The sequence below is a fragment of the Vombatus ursinus genome, unplaced genomic scaffold, assembly GCF_900497805.2.
Source record: "Vombatus ursinus unplaced genomic scaffold, bare-nosed wombat genome assembly UNPS02009918.1, whole genome shotgun sequence".
In the NCBI taxonomy this organism is placed as follows: Eukaryota; Metazoa; Chordata; class Mammalia; order Diprotodontia; family Vombatidae; genus Vombatus; species Vombatus ursinus.
The window spans coordinates 3,862,681-3,880,063 of NW_020949696.1; the positions used below are offsets into that span (position 1 = coordinate 3,862,681).

General features: G+C 42.8%; 2 protein-coding genes across 3 annotated transcripts in view; both read left to right on the plus strand.

The window, feature by feature from the left end:
• Nucleotides 1-17,383, plus strand: part of ADAT3 (adenosine deaminase tRNA specific 3) — a 31,455-nt gene that overhangs the window by 12,022 nt on the left and 2,050 nt on the right. The window lies entirely within an intron of this gene.
• Nucleotides 1-17,383, plus strand: part of SCAMP4 (secretory carrier membrane protein 4) — an 88,453-nt gene that overhangs the window by 12,020 nt on the left and 59,050 nt on the right. The gene's annotated exons all lie outside the window — the stretch shown is intronic.

The window sequence follows — 17,383 nt, forward strand, 5'->3', positions numbered from 1 at the left end:
CCTGTTGTAGTGGCTTTCTTGGGTTTAGATTCATCTTCACTGGCTCAGCTGCCCTCATTCCCATGTTGAGACCAGAGGCAGAGTGGAGCTTGCTTGAGATTGTGTTCCTGCAGATCCACAGAGGCTGAGAGTTAAGGTGGCCGGCTGCATAACAGAATTGTTAGCATCGACCTTTGAGTTTCTGCCGGAGCACTAAGAAAGATTCCATCTGGAGTAGAGTAAATAATGTACTTCCCTTGGAGAGTTAGGTCTCTGCCTAACAAGCTCAGATTGGGGGTGGGGCAGAGTCTGAAGGCAGGTTGGTCAGAATTGGCCCCTTGTTAACTGGTAAAGGAGCGTGGTGATGGCCACCTGGTTATCTGATGGATGATGTCTCTTGCTTTCACAGCTGTGTCATAAGGAGTATGGGGACAGCATAGACACTGAGCAGAGCTGTTTTCTCCTAGGTGAGCTAAGGAAGACTCTTTAGAACAAGGCTTCTTCCCCCTTTATAAAAAGGACCCTGGACCATATTTGACAGCTGGGCTGGTGAAATTAGCAGATCCCTTCTCAAGATTATGTTTCTAAGTAAGTGAAGAAAGTGCTAAATTTCAGTGAGATTTTAGTGAAAGAGATGCATTTTTTTTCCCTACCCGTGTTTGTAGCCCTCCCCCCAATCTATCTGTGGACTCATGGTGTTAAGTACTAAGGAGCTGCTTATTAAGGTGTCGTCATATGGACCATTTTTCTCAATGGACACAAGAGGGGCTTTGATGACGTATGTCATAGTGAGAATATTTCTGAGTCACTGAGGGCAGGGCCTTCCAGTATTTGGGGTCCTGAGGGTGCTTGCTCAGTTTGTGATTGGCCAGAGTATATAGTTAAAGCACCTGGAAGAGGGTAATTGAAAGTTGTTCAGCCACATCCTGGGTTCCTGAACCCCACTTTACACTGGAGACTTGTTAATGTCTTAGCTTGTGAAATCCTTTGACTGCAGGTTTGGGCACTGCAGTGCGTTTGTTTGGTTTCTGAGGCCTTCATTTTTCTTACTCTGGCTGTTAAGGCCGTGGTCAGAAGCTGCTGCTGCTCATTAAAGGCTTTTGGTTTGCCACTTGCACAGCTGGTGGGGTTAGTTCTTGTCGTGTTGGGAGGCGACCCTGAACAGAAGCATCACCACCCGTCTCTTTGCCGTTGTTGGCTGGGCCATCATCACTCTAAGTGTTGCTTACAGATGCCTCTTGAAGTGATCTAAATTGTTGACAGAACACTTGTCCTTTTGATTCTAATCATCATTTTTCCCTACTCCATTTTTCTGGGGTAGACTACTGGAATCATATCAAGGCTGAGCCCACTCAATCTCCAGCAAAGTCCTGACCTTACTTTGGCCTTTGTCTCCTCTGTGAAGTGATGGGTGACCTTTAGGGGCGGTACAGCTGATAAAAGTTGTTTCATGTCTGCCTACATGGAATTTTAACAGTGGTTAATTCAGTTTTCCAAGTTCTTCATTTAGAGGAATCCTTAGTTAGGTTTTGAAGGTCTCCTAGACAGGGGCATGGATGACAACCAGATTCCCATCAGTGCTTGGGAGTGGTTGGAGAGGACCAAAGGTCAGTGGTTATAAGGTCTAGAATTTCCTGCTTGGGAAACCCTGTACCTCCCCTATAACTGTGGGGTGTTCTTTTGTTGCCAAAGGAAGAGGTCATGGAGTTCCAGACTGATTATGGATAGTAGTTTAGGCAGTCATTACTTACAAAACGGGCAGTCTGAGGTGGCTGCCAGATCAGTGTATCCCCGAAAAGGACCCCAAAAATCCTACTGGTAATTATAGAAAACAGACAAGGAAGAGCTAGAGAGTACATACACTGATTGGTGGATATTTTTGGTTTTCTGCTTAGTAATGAGCTTGGGCGTTAAGCCAAACATAAGTTTGTATATTGATCATGTACTGATCCCAATATTTTTGTTATGGTTTTCATAGGTCATAGTATCTTAAGTTATGACTCCGTATATTCAGTGTCTAAGTCATGATTTTTAACAGATCACCATGTCCAGGCTTCCACCTTTCACAGAGTTTCAGTTTTTATGGCTTTTCACTCATTACTGTATTTTACGAGTTTTCCCCAATTGGGATTTGGTGGTGATTTTGTCACCAGGTCATTGTCAAGAAGGAGACTTAAGAAGGAAGAGGAGTACAGGGAGGCCCCAGCTGGGCATTAGGAACCACTGGGGCAGGATATTGTGCCATGTGGGAATCCTGAAAGATCCCCGCTTATCTTTTCCCAAACATGGGCCTTGGTTAGTAGAGAGTGCAGGGAAGAACAGACTGCCCAAGCGCTGTTTAGGAGCCTGATCTTCGATTTCATCCTGTTTAGGAATCTGGCCTTGGGCCTGCAGGACTTACTGTAACAGTACATGAGCAGCCTTGTCTGGACAGGCTCGACCCCTCATCCAGTCCATAGTGAGCATTGGAATAATTCATATATGTTAAGCCATCGTTCAACCAAGAGGCATTTGTTAGACGCCTTTTGTGTGTCAGGTTCTGTGCTGGGAGCTTGTAGTCTAGTCCAGGAGATGTGTACCAAGTGTTTCTGTGTAGGTATATAGAAAAGAGATACAGTGTAACAGGAGGAGGGAGTACTGGTGTGTTGGGGGCAGAGGAGAATGTGGGATCAGGAAAGATTTCATGGAGAAGGTAGGACTTGAGTTGAGCCTCAAAAAAAATTCAAGATTCAGAGAGACAGAATTGAGGAGGAAGACATTCCAGGCACAGGCGAGAGCCAGGGAAAAGTCGTGGGAAGAAGTGGGATTGTAGTGTGTGCGTGTGCGTGTGTGCATGTGCACGTGTACGCGTGTAAAGAGGGGAAGGTTGGAGCCAGGTTGTGTTTATATAGGCAGCCACCGGAGTTTATTCAGTAGGGGAGTCACTTCATCAGACATGTATTTCAGGAGAGTCACTGTAGTGGTTGTGTGGAGGAGGCATTGGATTGGGAAAGAGAGCTGAGGCAAGGACACCAAATGAGTTATTGTGGGAGCCCAGGCAGGACTTGCTGATGGATAATGGCCTGAACAAGGGCGGTGGCTGTTACTGAAGGTAAAGGACAGATACAGGGAGTGTTGTGGATGCAGAAATGACAGCTGACTGGATGCATGAGCTGAGGAAGAGTGAGGAGTTGAGGGGAACCCCCAGCTTGAACCTGGATGGTGGGAAGGGTGGCAGGACAGAAACAGGCAGGTCCATTAAAGGAGTGGGTTGTGGGGAAGGATTTGAAGGGCTGGCTTGAACATGGTGAGTGTGAGTTGCCCACAAGATGTCTAGTTTAACTGAAGCCAGGGGTGAGTCTGGTGGTCATCAACATAGAGAGGAATTACTGGGGTCACTGAGAGAACAGAGAGATAAGAGGCCTTGGCAAGAAGGAGCGGGCTTGAGAAGGATAAGGAGCCGGCAGATAAAACTGAGAAGGTGTTATCAGACAGGCGAAGAACCAACAATGAGCAGTTACAGAAAACCCAGTGCGGAGAGAGCCTCCAGAAGGAGGAGGTGATCAGCAGGGTCCCAGGCTGCAGAGAGGACTGAGAAAAGGCCTTAAGAGATCAAGGTCAGCTTTGGAGAGAGTGGTCTCGTTTGAGTGATGAGGTCAGAAGCCAGCTAGACCATTCCTCAGTGTTGGGGAATGACACTGAATTTACTTCCTATGTGCTGATTGGGAACCCTGGATAGTCCTGAGGTTGGTAGGCTTCCCTAGCTGGGAATGGTAGGATCTGCAGTGACACAGCCTCATTCTGTACAGTGTTAAGAGACAAAGCTAAAGTAGTAGCAGCACATTTAACATTTCCCCATTGTTGATTAGATTCAGGGTCATGTGGGTCCAGGTCAGGTCTCCATCTAATTTTTTTTTTTCCTGAGGCAATCTGGGTTAAGTGACTTGCTCAGGGGCACACAGCTAGTAAATATCTAAGATCAGATTTGAAGTCAGGTTTTCCCCACTCCGGGGTCAGCGATATATCCACTGTGCCACCTACCTGCCCACCATTCAATGCTTAAGGGAAAAATAAAAGTTCTTGTAACTGAGTCTTAGTATTCACCTAATCTCCTTTTCTTTCAAACATGCCTGGTCATTTCTCCAAAGGATCATGGGCAATATGGTGTGGCTAGAATTGTCATCTTCATAGAATCTAGACTTAATAGTGAGGAGGGACCTCAGAGGGTCTCATGCCCAACCCCTTCATTTTACAGATCAGGAAACAGGCTGAGAAATGTTAAGTGACTTGCGTAGGATCACACAGCTGGTAATTGTCAGGGGTCAGATTCGAGCCCAGGACTCTATCCACTTTACTACCTAGCTGTCCCAACCCCAGACATGGTGTGGGACATAACAATATAGTGAGGACTTAGTCTGGTTTGGTTTGGAGCTAACCGTGTGCAGCACAGAAGTCAGTTGTAGACATTCACAGAAGCATGACAAACACCTCTAAAGTGAGTTTACCACATTGATTGTTGGACATTCAGATGCCATGAGCATCTTGAGGAGCTGGCCCAGTGGGCTTAACTCTGAAGCCTGTCTCAGAATCTCCTAAGATCTCTTACCTTTTGTTGGCACCAGGGGTAAGAGGGGAACAATCCTGTGGAGGCTGTATTTCCAGTCAGAATTGATTTGAGTCATGGCACCTCAAGTAGTGATACATGTACACGTAAGGCCTGGTTTTTATTCAGTCTGCAGAAGGCAGTGGTGTATCTGCACGTGTATATATTTGGAGAATTGCCCAGATCCTCTTGCCAAGGGCTGAGACTACTGGGAATCACTGAGTTATTAGTCTAGGCCCAAGCTTCTCTTTTATAGATAAAGAAACTGAGGCCCAAAGATGATAAAGTACGTGCCTGAGATCACCCAGCAGTAGTAACCAATCAAGCCAGAATTTGAGCACAGGTTTTCGGGCTCTAAATTCAATCTAGCCTGGATAGGCAGGCCTCAGGCTTATGCATGGTGGTCTTTTAGACATTAATATCAACATATTTCTAAATAGAGAGGGCAATAATGTAATTATCCAATTCCCTCAAACCATGTACTCCCTAGAAAATTCTTGTCAGACATACATGCTTTGGTAGCTTTGCTATGATGACCTGAAACCACTTAGATCTAGAATGTTATCCCTGAAAGGACCATGGAGATAGTGTTGCCTAAACTATTCCATGGCACCCTAAGGGGTTTTATGCAATAATTTCAATAGTAATGGTATTTTCCCCTCTGAAATATTAAATATGAAATTATGCATACAAGAAAAATATTTAACACATGTGGCTGTTTTCCACTGGAAAATAAATTTTTTTCCTCCTAGATTTTCCCAATTCTTCTGTATTCTGAGGGTATTCCAATTGTTTTCCTCTCCCCCACCCCTTAGGCAAGTATTTACAGGTTTTATCATTTTGTTCTGATGCCTCACATTCAGAGACTACATTACTACTTGTCTATGTAAATGTATTTACTTTGTTAAGATAGTAATAGCAGCTGGTTTTGTAACAAGAGTCAGGGATAACATAGAACCCAGTGGCTGGTAACCATGAAATGGAAACTAGACCTAGTGGAAGGAGAAGACTGAGCCAATCCTTTGTACAGGATACTTGAGAGGCAGTGACTCTTAAGAATGGCCCAGGATGAGGTGGCTTTGTTTGTAGTGGTGGAGGCAACACCCCATTGGTGAGATCACTGTTGAATTATAATTAATAGGAGTAATGATTCCTTGCATTTATAAGGCATTGGCTTTCCAAGTAGCTTTTCAACTTTGTATCACCTTTGCTCTTCCACCATCAGTTGGAGTGAAGCAGGGAGGTGAAGAACTATTTTGAGACGTGATGTTCACCCACAGTTTTGTTAAAATGTTAGCCATTATCATATTATGGCTAATGAAATATTAGTACAGTGACACTTTACTTATGCAGGGTTACTTGGGAACCTCAGCTGCCCATAATGGTGAGAACTTTAAAAAAAAAGGGGGGGGAGAAAAAGTCAGTAACTACAAAGACTTATGTGTATCATTCATAGAAAAGCCCTTAATCTGCTCAACACCCTGAGAACTTACTTGTTCCATTTTACACATACTTCTAAAAAGCTTGGTTATCTGGCTTCTCAGCCCTGCAGAGATTAAAATTTAATGAGATTCAGTAAACATTTATTGAAGCCCTGTCAGATATAAAGAGCATTCTATAAATTGAGATAAAGCAGTCCCTGCCTTCATAAAGCTTACAGCTTAGTTAAGAGCAAGTTGAAGAGAAAGAAGATAGTTGTCCAAGCAGGCTAGCTGTGAGAGAGTCCAAAAAGTGAAAACAAGTTGGCATAACTCAAAAAGCAAAGTAGTCTGGGCCTCTTTGTGGTTAGAACAAGCAGCCTTCCACACCTCATTAGCTCCTATGAACATTTATAGCACAATATAATAGTTGTTCATGGTGCTACCTAGACAGAAAAAGATGAAATGTTATAATTACTCTTAAAGAAAGCAAAAAAAGGTTTCATATATTTTGGAGAAATGTTGATTTAAGGTGGTTAAAATGAAAACTTTGTCGCTTTTAAAAGTGTAAGCTTTGGTTTTCTGGAAAATTGACTTATGTAGAAAACCTCATTCCCCAATAATAATTGTATAAAATGTTACACTTATTTTAAGAAGTTGTACCTTGTTCTTGTACCAGCCCCAATGATACTACTCTTTAAATTAATATAAGAGACTTTGCCGTGTTACAATATTAAGAACATAAAAGTTAATGTTATGTAACATAACTTAGAAAGCCAATGCGCTTGTGTAACATAAGTGATTATAATAAGTATACTGAATGTTTTCATCAGTTACTGTATTTTGAAAAACTTTGTTCTTTCCGTTGTCTGTGTGTGAATCAAATAAAACATTACCTAAAGAAAAAAAAAGTGATGTTCACACTGAGGGGTAAGAATGGAAATAATGGTTTAAATGTAGAAACCCTGAATGTACTGTGTTTTTTCAACATGTGTAGTTGGTGAGCTGTGAATTTCAGTAACTATACTCTTTCCTTTTATCTAGTGTTAAATATAGTGCCTTAGTCTGAAAACTGTTGATCCACTCTGCGGGGCTGATTATTGTCATTCCGGTAAATGAGTATTGGTTTGGAATGTTTCCAGGTCCTCACAGACTAATTGGAATATGAGAAGGGAAGCCTACAGCTGAAAAGGATGTGTCCATGAATCATCTGTTCCAGGCATTTGTCACCAAGCCCAATACCTGAGGGCTTCCCAACCTAACCCAGCAGCTATCTAGTTAATCAGTTTATGAAAAAATTACTTCTAACTGTTCTTTTGGGACTGTGATGGACCTTGGCTAAGAGAAGACTGGGGCACATGATCACTGCCCTCAGACTTCTGAAGGGCCTAAGATAGTGTTCCTTACCGAACTGGGGTTGCAGAGAGGCAAAAGTCAGCTTAATGTAAGAAAGCCCAGCTGATAATTAGAGCTTTACATAAAGGAAATGGCCTCTTCATCACAAGAAGTCTTCAGGCCTGTGCCCAGAAGCATCAGAGGCAACAGCATCTAGCTCCCTTCCCTTGAGAAAGGTTGCCCATTTGTGCTCTGGTATAAAGATATAGGGCGCCTGTTCCCTGGGTCCTATCCATACCACTTATGAGTCTTCCATACTGCATCAGTGGCCTGTTTCCCCTTCATGGGGCACTTCTGCATCTCAGGACCACCCCCTGCTTGGCAGTTTGCATCTGTATTCACACATAGATGTGGTGAAGGGGCAGTGCAGTTTGGGAGACTGAGCACTGAATTTAGAGTTGGAGGACTTGAGTTTGAATCCTGACTCTGCCACTTAATAGCTGGGCATAACTATAGACAAAGCAGTTCATCTCTGAATCTCAATTTCTTCATCTTTAAAATGGGGATATTAACGTATCTCTCCTTAACTCACAGATTTGTGAACTTTGTAAACTTGAAATTGTGACTCATTGTGATGGCAGGAGATAAGAATGGGAATTAAGGGCAGATTTTAATACACATGCATATTTCTGGTGCTTGAAAACTCCACTCTCCATGAGACTTTGGAGTGTAGTTTATAATGTCATATTGCATGTGTTAGTGCAGAGATTTGCTGTCTTGGAAAGAGCCCTCTGAGTCAGAAAACTTGGGACTTTTGACAGTGACTGGTGTGACCCTAAAGCAGTCAGTTAATCACCTAGAAGCACTTTTCCTTATCTGTAAAAGGGAGGTAATAATTGGCACTTTCTACCTCATAGGAAAGCTTTTTGTAAACCTGCAGAGAGCTCCAGGGATATGAGCTATTGTTATTGTGCCAGGGCCAGCTTAACAGGCCCCAGTTAGTGGGCAGCTCCCCCAGGAAAGCTACAGGCCTCAGTCTCATTTTTAATGCTTCCCATCCATCCAGCAAGCATGTATCAGATCATCTGGATGCAGAGAACTGCGAAGGCTGGGAGAAATACAGAAATAAACTCCTGGACCTAGAGTCTGCTAGGTGAGACCCAAACACAGGTCAATAATAACAATACAACACTTCCCAGCAGTGTGACCCTGGACAAGTCACTCCACCCTGTATGCTTCAATTTCCTCATCTGTAAGATGAGCTGGAGAAGGACATGGCAAGCCACTCCAGCGTCTCAGAGAAGAAAGCCCCAGAGGTGGTCAAGGAGAGTTAGACATTACTGAGACACTCAGCAGCATGATGAACACTTTAGGAGCAGAGTGAGGTGCTGAGTGCGGTCTGAGCCCGATGCCCCCGGTGCAGGGCGGCGCAGTAGGAAGAGGGTCTGGCTTCAAGTCCTTCTTATGCCCAGTCTGGCCTGGGCACCCTCATCTGTTTTACTTCCTTTCTCCTGGTCTCTCCTCCCTCTTTTGAATTGGACCCAGCAGCTTGTGGCATCTCTTCCAGCTTGACCCCTGAGATCTGGGGGACCCGTCTGTCGAGAGCAGGGCTTCTCCTCCCTGTTTGTGCTGCGGAGCCTTTGGGCAGTTGGCTCTTTCACAGAATGATCCTTATAACCACTGACGTTGATGGAGCACTTTAAGGGTTTGCAAAGTGCTGTACAAATACGATCTTCTTTTGTCCTCACAACAACGCTCGGAGGAGGCACTCAAGTGTTATTTACTGAGGCTGGCAGAGGTGAAAGGCCTTGCCCAAGGTCGTACAGCTAGACTGCGTCTGAGGCTGGATTTGATCTCAGGTCTTCCTGACGCCAGGTCCAGGCTCTGTGCATTATGGCGCCACCTAGCTGCACAAAGTAATGTTTTTTATTGCATAAAATAAAATACATGGGATTACGAAGGAAATAAACTATATTGAGATAGGTAACTGAATATTTAAAAACAAACCAAGCTCTCAGACTCCAGAGGTAAGAACCATTGGTCTGTAGGGAATACTTTCCCGGTGTTGACTGCACTGATCATCCTCCATAGCAGTGGTAGACAACTTGGGGGGCTTGCCCTACTTTATGTTACTAGTCAGTGTGATCCAACAAAGTTATTTCTGTTACATCTTTCAAAAAACCTCACGCTGATGTTAAAATATGTCCAGGAGACACCTTCTTGTAGGAGAGCTTCAGAGCAGGATTTTGCTCAAACAAAACGAATCTTCTCTTAAGGTCAGCAGATAATGAGCAGCTGTCAGTTATAGGACTGGAAAGAAGCACTCGGTCATAGCGTATTGTTGAAGAGAGAGAGGGGCACTCTGTGAGACCCTGAAGCTGGCTGTCATGGTAGGGCCGTGAAGGCTCCAGCTGCAGAAGATTACCCAAACTGTGGGGTTTTGTCTGTACTCAGTTCTGTTTGTCTTCAGCTGTGCAGAGACAAAGGAAGCTCTGCCCCCGAGTTATTTTTGTCAGGGGCCTGCCATGGCTGACTGCCCTGCTTTGCAGGGGGCAGAAAGGTGTTTCGTATGTGTGTGCTTAACCACTGCTCTGAAGTTTTGGCCCCAAAGGATTTCTTCTTCATTGAAGTGAGGTATCAATAAACATCTATGGTTGCTTGTCAGACTCTGATCTGGTGAGAGAGAAACCAGGGGCCTGGCAGGATGATCTGGCTTTGCCCTAACCTCTGTGACCCTAGACAGGTCACTTGGTTTCTCTGGGAACTCGGTTTCCTCATCTGTAAATTGAGGGAGTAGTACTGCATCAGAGATTCCTTACTTTTGGATGGTCATTGACCCCTTTGACAAATCTAGTGAGGCCAGTGGACCTCTTCTCGGGAGAGTGGTTTTAAATGCATAAAATTACAAAAGAAACAAATTATTGGTTTCTAGGTGGTGCAGTGGATAAAGCTTTGGGCCTAGTGGCAGGAAGACTTGATTTCAAATCTAGTCTCAAACACTTAATTAGCCGTGTGACCTGGGCAAGTCATTTAACCTTTATCTAGCTCCATTTTCTTGACTGAAAAATGGGAATAATGGTAGCACCTATCGTTCAGGATTGTTGTGAGGATCAGATGAGATAATATTTGTAAAGTGCTTTACACAACGCCTGGCATGTAATGGATGCTTGTTTCCTTCCTTCTTATATTGAAATAGTTATTAAAATATTTTAAAAGGCAAGCTCAGGTTAAGAACTCTTTCCCCATCCCCCTACGTGATCGCTGCAGTCCTTTCCATCTCTAATATTTGTTTCTTTTTTGTTTCAATATATGTTGGGTGTTACGGTTTGTGATCATCAGTTAGAGAGGGGTGACATCGGGCTGAGATATTTTAAATCGGTTTTGCACCCATATTGCTGCTGTTTATTAAAATTAGCTCCAGAATCAATCCTGTGGTAATGTTTCGTTTTGTATGAAAATAACACTCTCCCTTGCCTTGTCACATCCCTTGATAACATCAGCAACTCATTTGAGTCACGTTCAAGCTTAAAATGCTACCAAAATCAGACTTCAAGGAGTTTGGTGGGAATGGGAAAGCAGCAACAGTGAATCTGTTTTCTGTCTGTCCTCTGAGATGGTCTTTATGTTCATTTGGGGGATGGGAGAGGCACTGAGTACTTTCTACATTCCTGCGACGAAGCCAGTTGACGAGAGTGACTTCATGCTTACACCTTCATCCTGGGGCTCTTGGGAAATGGTTTCCATGCTGTTTGGGTTCTTACCCATTGTTCTGGTGCAAGCAGGGCCATAACTCTTAATTCATAGATTGGTTCGAGTGGGGTAGGGTGAAAAGAACTCTAGGCTTGTAGTTCGAGGCTTCAGTTTAATTTCTAACTCTGTTCCTTCTTATTGGTATAACTTAACAGTCTTGGGCTCCCTGGGGCACAGTTTTCTCCACTGTAATATGAGAGGGTTGGACTCAGAGTTCTCTGAGCAGCTCCCTTTAGCTCTAAATCCTATGATCCAGGAAACTTGCTTTGTGACTTTAGGTCAGACATCTTTGCTTCAGGCTCCTCATTGGTCTGAAATGAAGGATAACCACTTCATAAAGCCTGTCTACCCACCTGAGGGGTGATTGTGGGAAAGCCAGGAGGTAAATCAAAGTCAGAGTGTCACTTACTGCCCTGGCAGAGTGCGCCCAGCTTACCCCAGCTTACCTTCTGTCTCCAAGCCTGCTCTTGGGAGATTGGCATCTCTTTTCCCATAGAGACAGTGACAGGTCCTCAGGCTGTCATACTACTTACTAATTGCACTGTAAACTCAAACCATCATTTACAACAATATTACTAATGCATGTTGTTTACAAAATGTTTACAAAGTATGCATGTGATCTGGTGATTGACGTACTTTGAGACGGTCAAAGTGTCTGAGGTAGGCCAGCATTTAAGATTGTGTCGGCTGTATTAAGGAAATCCTGGAATGCTCACGGGGTGAGTTGGTGAGTAGGTTGTTTTAAGGCTATGAGATCTTTGTTTATCTTTTTAAAATTAATGTATCTTCTCTATTACTTTCATTTCCAGATATATCCCTTTCCCTTTATCCCCCAGCCTTGTAACAAATACAAAAAGAGGGAAAGAAAGCAGTTCAGTACATCAACTGAGTCTCATCAGGCGTATGTGGTGTCCCATACCCTTGATTCCTCACATCTGCAAAGAAGGAAATAAAGTCACATTTTCCCTTAACTGGTTCCTTCTTATAACTGCTTAGCCCCTCCCAACTTGCTAATAGGCACCCTTCATTCTGCTCAGACCAGACAAAATCACTGTCTTATAAATTAACTCTAGTCATTCTCACCTTTGGTCATGTTACTTAAGTCATCCTTTAAGACCTAGCTCAAGGGTCTAGAGACCTGGGTTTATGTTTGGGCCTTGATAATCTTTAGTTCAATGACTCAGGGAGGGGAAGGCCATTTTGCCTCTCCATGTGGCTTCACTCCCTGAAAAAAGGGGTGTGGTTGCAGATCACCATATTGTTGTAGACCCTAAAGCGGCATATGATTAGAAGATACTCCCCACAACTTTCCCTTATAGCTTTCCCTCTCCTCTGAATTTCTAATATGCAGTTTAATCCTTAACGATGTTTTGCCTTGATATTTTCCAGGTTGTTTTGTATGTTCGTTATGTCTCCTTAACTGACTGTAAGTTCCTGGAGTACAGAGTTGGGTCTTATACCTCAGTACTTAGCATAGTGTCAAGACATATTAAGCACTTGCTGAATGCATATTGATTAATTGATAACATTAAAGATGATTTTAAGTTGTGTTGTGAGTTTCCTACAGAAGTTTTTTAAACTTGTAGTTGTTTTTAATTAATTTCAGCCAACATTAAGTGCCCTTCATCTGGGTTGTGTGCAGGACAATTCCAGGCCCTAGGGATGAAAATATTATAATTTCTGCTTTCAGTGAAATTACACTTTAGTAGGGAGAATCAGATACATAGACAAGTAAGTATGTTTGCAAGCAGAATGTGATATAAGAGGAAGGGAGAGATCATTTTTACCCAGAAGTGATCAAGAAAGGCAACATAGAGGTGTGTAAGTCAAGGTGTGGTAGGAGCACTCTTGGCATGAGTGACTCTTGAATTTTTTATAGACAGGCACCCAAGCACTTTGACAATATAAGCAACTTGTTCATGTAAATTGTGATAACCAGGTATTGGTCAGGACAGGCTGATAAGCATGTTGCAAATCCTTTGCTGTATATAAAATAGCCAGACATACTTGCCATAGGTGGTTTTCCGAATGTATGTGAACCATCTATAGGCCTGTTGTCAGTATATCAGCATATTGGCACAAATATCCTTGGGTATTGATTGGATAGTGATTACGTAATTCTTAATCAGATTGGCTAGACTAATCTTTAAACTTAAATCTCCACTCCTGATCAGGACAAACAGAGTTGATGTTGTAGTACTAACCAAGGGTTCTACCCCGGCGGTGGTATGATGATTGCCCACCATGGTACAAGCTTGAAAAGCAGATTGAGAAGCCCCAGAGAGAGGCTTGAGGAGACTGACTTAGGGTCAGAGCCTCACAGACTGGATCAGGCAGGCTGTGGTCCCTGCCATCACTGGTCACAGCTCTAGGCCTGATAATCTGAAATTGAATCCAACTCCCCTGCTCCCAGATCACTGACCTTGTCATCTGTTCTGCTGAGGGGTGATGAAGAGGAGGGGCTTGTAAGGTCCCTTGTTAACTATTGCTTGACTGGCAGCCCCCCAACCTTAGGGCCATTAAGTGCTCTTTGTTGTGGTGTAAGATGCCAAGAAAAAGCTTTTGCCTTCTCTATGAATGACCTGCTATGGAGGTGAGAGGGCATGATGAAATAAAAGAACGCTGAACAGTCCAGTTTGGTTAGAACTCAAAGTGCTTGAAGAGGAGTAATGGGCAATAAAGCTGGGGAAAATGTGTTGCTCAATAATTAACCTACCCTTGCATTTTACAAAGGCTAATTGTAGAAATGTAAGAAATGGGGCTGGCCTTGTGGCTGTTGTTGCTTTGGAGAGAAATGAGTACTCTCTTCTGGTGAACTAAAAATAACTGAAAAGAAAAGAGAAGGATGGTTATTTTTTGTAATTCCTGAACTTCAAAAGGGGCCCCTTCAAGGAGTGATGCACATGGTCAACTCGTGCTGACTCAGACAGTACCTATTTTGTGCTCATGATGGTGCTGGCTAAGTGCTGGGCCAGATCTTTCAAGGGCCATTTGGTGTTGCTGGAGTCAAATGAAGAGTTTTTAGAAATCTGGAGCAATAACCCAGCATGAGGTGGTGGAGAGAGGCTGGGAACCAGAAGTTTTGTGACCCTGGCCAGGTCATTTGCCTCTACTGGAACCCATCTTCTCTGTGAAATGACAAAGTTAGACTAAATCACCTCTAGGGTCCACGTCAGGTCCAGATTATAAGATTTATGCTTTGTGGTAGTTCAAGTTTCTTAGCTTGCTTTATAGCTTTGACAGTATCAATGATCTAAGTCATCTTCAAAAAACATTTTTTATTGCTATCTTTTTTTAACATCATATTTTATTTTTTTTCCAATTACATGTAAAGATAATTTTTAACATTCATTTTTTAAAAATTTTGAGTTCCTAATTTTCTCCCTCCTTCCCTCACCTCCTACCTCCTTAAAACAGTAAGCAATTTGATATAGGTTACATATGTATAATTATGTAAAACATATTTCCATATTAGTCATGTTGTGAAAGAAGAAACAGACCAAAAGGAAAAAACCACAGGAAAAAAAAATAAAGAAAGTGAAAAGAGTGTGATTTGCTCTGCATTCAAACTCCATCAGTTCTTTCTCTGGAGGTAGAAAGCATTTTCTATTGTGAGTCCTTTGGAATTGTCTTGATCATTGTGTTGCTAAGAAGAGCTAAGTTATTCATAGTTGATCCTTGCACAATGTTGCTGTTACTGTGTACAATGTTCTCCTGGTTCTGCTTACTTTGCTTTGCATCAGTTCATGTAAGTCTTTCTAGGTTTTTCTAAAATCCATTTCCACCTCATTTCTTATAGTACAATAGTTTTCCATCACAATCATGTACTATAGCTTGTTCAGCCATTCCCCAGTTGATGGGCAAACAGGATAATTCTAATCCTTTTTCCACATGACAGCCCTTCAGGATTTGAAGCCAGTTATGTGTCTCCTGCATCTTCTCTTCTGCAGGCTAAAAATCCCCAATTCCTTTAATCAGTGCTCATTTGGGGTGGACTGGGGGCCCCTCACCATCCTAGTTGCTTTCCATCTTATCAGTGTCTAATTTGATCTTAATAGATTTGTTTATTTTTAAAAATTAAATGAATATTTTTCAACTAGCAAACATTCATTTTTCTCTCCCTCCCACTTCTCCCACAATTAAATAAGAATACCCTTGTAACAAATGTGTATGGTCAAGCAAAACAAATTCATGAGCTGGCCATATGCAAAAAAAGTATGTCTCATTCTGCATCTTGAGTCACCTTTCTGTCAGAAGTGGGTAACATGCTTGTTTCATCATCAGTCTTCTGGAATCATGAGTGGCCAGTGCATTGATCAGAGTTAAGTCTTTTAAAGTTACTTAACTTTACAATATTGTTGTTCCTGTATAATACGTTCTTCTGGTTCTTTTCACTTCACTCTGCATTAGCTCATACAGGCTTTCCTAGCTTTCCCTGAAGCCATCCTTTTTATCATTTCTTACAGTACAGTAGTTTTCTGTTACATTAATGTTCCATAATTTGTTCATCCATTCCTCAGTTTATGGTCACCCCCTTAGTTACAGTGCTTTGCCGCTAAACCTATTTTTGTACACATTGACCCTTTTCCTTTTTCTCTCATTGATCTCTTTGGAGTATAAGCCTGGGAGTTGTGTCCCTAGACCACAGGGTATGCACAGTTGACCAAATTGCTTTTCAGAATGGCTGGACCAATCCATAGCTCTCTTGACAGTGAGTTTCCCCTCAGCCCTTTTGGCCTTTGTCATTTTCCTCTTAATTGGTTTTGAGTATGGTCGACACTTCTAATCTACTGCATGAGCTCTCTCTTCAACTCGATGTTATCTGTAAATTTGAAAAATTGAAATTTGAAAAGCCTGTCTTTCTTCAACTCATTGAAAAAAGTATGAAACAGTACAGGGCCAAGTGTGGCTCCCTGGGACACTCCACTAGGAACTGTCCAAGTCATTGTGGTCAGCTAGTTTTGATTTACCTAATTATATGATCATCTAGTTCACATTTCTTCCTATTTTCCACAAGAATAATTTGAGAGAACTTGTCAAATATCAGTTTAATTCAGTAGACACTTATTAAGTGCATACTTTGTGTAAGGTACAGTGCTAGGCATTGATGATACAAAAACAACACAAGGAGTGGTCATTCTGTTGGGTTCCAAAATATGCACAGATGAGTAAATACAAGGGAATTGAGGGAGGAGAAAGCACTAACAAGGTGGGGAGATGAATCAGGAAAGGCTTGAATAAACAGGCAGCACTGGAGCTGTTCTTTGAAGGAAGCTAGAGGTTCTAAGAGAAAAGGACAGTGTAGGTGTTCTAGATCTGGGAGGCAGCCATAGCAAGTCTGAGGAACAGTTCATAGGCCAGTTTGGGTGGAACAGAGGACACAGATAGGGGACCAATAAGAAATAACTAGAAATGTAGGCAGAGACTAGATTGGGGAGGCCTTTTCCTGTCAGGCAGAGTCATCTGTATTTTATCCTAGAGGGGAAGGGCAATCACTGAGGAGTTTTGAGCAGCATGTGAGTGACATCTGATCTGTGGATGACAGTAAACAGTATAAATTCCAGGCACATGTATCACCATGCTAGTATTGTCTGTGAAGATCCAGGTAGTGAATTCCAGAGAGAAATGTAAAGAGGTGTGCATCAAGGTAAATTCACAGATAGCGAGGAACCCATCAGGTGGTAGGCAGGCTGTGCTTCGGCTGAAGGGAGAGGACATTGGATTTGGGGGTCAGAGAGACCAGGGTTCAAATCTTCCTCCTTCTGACACTCTTAGCTTTGCCACCCTGGGCCAGTCACTTAACCTCTTCTTGCATCAGTTTCTTCATCTGCAAGGAGGGGGTTGGGCTAGGTGACTGCTAAGAGTCTTAACTCTATAAAAAGGACTACTCTAAATTGAGTTTCACTTGCAGAGCCACAAGGGATCCTGGAGCTTATTTTGTCTAACTCCCTCATTTTGCAGGTGAAGAAACTGAGGCTTATGGATGGACTGATTATTTCAGATCATACCAAGACTCGGTGGCAAGGCTAGGACTAGAACGCAGGTCTTCTGACTCTCTGATGTTGCTTAAAACAGGAGTGGTGAGAGCTGTGGTTCATCACCACCCGTGGTCAGGTCAGGTCTTGGGACAATTTGGTACCATCAGTGAGCAAAGTCTTCACACGTTATGAGGCCACCAGAGGTTGTACCACAAACTACTTGTAGAAGAATGCAGTCAGAGTCACAAAGGAGGTTGTTTCTTCTTAGGCCAGTTGATCCTAGTAGCCATGATATGTGTGTGTGTGTGTGTGTGTGTGTGTGTGTGTGTGTGTGTGTGTGT